Genomic DNA, 1,825 nt, shown 5'->3' with positions numbered 1-1,825 from the left:
CAAATAAGTCAGCTCTTTGCATCAGGTGGCCAAAGTATTGGAGTTACAGCTTCAACATCAGTCCTTCCAATGAACACCCAGGGCTGATCTCCTTTAGGATGGGCTGGTTGGATCTCCTTGCAGTCCAAGGGACTCTCAAGAGTCTTCTCCAACACCACAGTTCAACAGCATCAATTCTTCGGTGCTCAGCCTTCTTCACAGTCCAACTCTCACATCCATACATGACCACAGGAAAAACCATAGCCTTGACTAGATGGACCTTTGTTGGCAAAGTAATGCCTCTGCTTTTTAAATATGCTGTCTAGGTTGGTCATAACTTTCCTTCCAAGGAGTAAGCGTCTTTTAATTTCATGGCTGCAATCACCATCTGCAGTGGTTTCAAATCATTTTCTGCATATTAAGTTTATAATAATGATTGTATTGGAAAACACATTAAAAGTGCTGTGGTCTAAGCTCACACACACACACACAACACACACAATAAAGTGGCCAGTGCCACTTTATAGGATAAAGATCAAATCCTCTGCACAGGATTTATGGGCCTTCAGCACCTTGTCCTGCTGAATATGGACTAAAGTTCAACCACTTCAGCCACCCTCATTGTGTCTCACCTTGACACGTCCCGTTCACTCTGCTTAGAACCCTTCCATCATGCCCCTCCCCACCTCACCTTGAGAGCTCCTTCACCTTCAAGCTTTAACTCACCTGGCAGTTATGCTGACAAGCCTTTCCTACTTCACCCCAGAGATTAGCTGTTCATCTGGCTGTGCTCTCCTAACTCTTCACATGTCCGTAATACATGGCGATCATCCACTCACCTGGCTACCCTAGTGGAAAGAAACTTCTTCTTGAAGGAGACCTTCTCGCTCTTCTTTATATTCCCAGCTCCTCTCTCAGTGTCTCTGGAATGCAAGGATGCTAGATAGTGCCTGCTTTCTACTCTTGAAGAGTTTACAGTCTAACATGGGAAATTTAAGCGTTTGTGTACATATGTATGGGCTTCCCCACTGACTCAGTCAGTAAGGAATCTGCCTGCAGTGTGGGAGACCAGGGTTCAATTCCTGCCTCAGGAAGATCCCTGGAGAAGGGAACGGCTACCCACTCCAGGATTCTTGTCTGGAGAATTTCGTGGAGAGAGGAGCCTCTCTTTCCCCCTCCTCCCATCCACTTTCCCTCCTCTCTGCTTCGAGTCCTGGTCCTGATGATAGGATTGATTGTGATTTCTGGGCATGACTAGTTTCTTATCATCTAGTAAGCCCAATCAAAGGGCAGGCCCAGAGGCAGCCCCGGGCTCTGTGGCCGCTCTGCCTTTATTCACATCCTGCCTCTGCCACTCACTGGCTGCATGACTTACCCTTCTATACCTCAGCTTCCTCTTGTGTACAATAATGATAAAAATAGGAGTAATCTGCTTCTCAGAGATGTTATGAAGAATAGACAGGTTTATATACACAAAGTGCATGGAAAATGTGCTACACGTGTTAAGCATATTAGCACTAAAGTATTAGCTATTTTATTTCACTACCCCAGTACTTTGGAAATTCCAGGCTTTTTATGCTAACACTCTGAGACTAACTAGTAAACTCTGCCCAAGGTGCTATTTAAGACTATCTAAGATCTTCCAAAAGGATAAGAATCACATAGTTATTGGCCCTTTATTAAGGCTCTGATGTGACTCGAGGGCTTTAGAACTTGCTAATCAATTATTTACTATTGAACATTATTTTTCCAAAGTAAATTGCCAACAAAGGTCCGTCTAGTCAAGGCTATGGTTTTTCCTGTGGTCATGTATGGATGTGAGAGTCGGGCTGTGAAGAAAGCTGAG

At 44.5% G+C, this 1,825-nt stretch overlaps 1 protein-coding gene across 2 annotated transcripts in view; it reads left to right on the top strand.

Moving 5' to 3' along the window:
• SCEL (sciellin) overlaps positions 1-1,825 on the top strand; it is a 127,266-nt gene that overhangs the window by 117,517 nt on the left and 7,924 nt on the right. The window lies entirely within an intron of this gene.

This window comes from Bison bison, unplaced genomic scaffold, assembly GCF_000754665.1.
Source record: "Bison bison bison isolate TAMUID 2011002044 unplaced genomic scaffold, Bison_UMD1.0 scf7180017864354, whole genome shotgun sequence".
NCBI lineage: Eukaryota > Metazoa > Chordata > Mammalia > Artiodactyla > Bovidae > Bison > Bison bison.
Note: the sequence above shows the minus strand (reverse complement) of the source record. Positions and strands in the feature narration are given on the sequence as shown.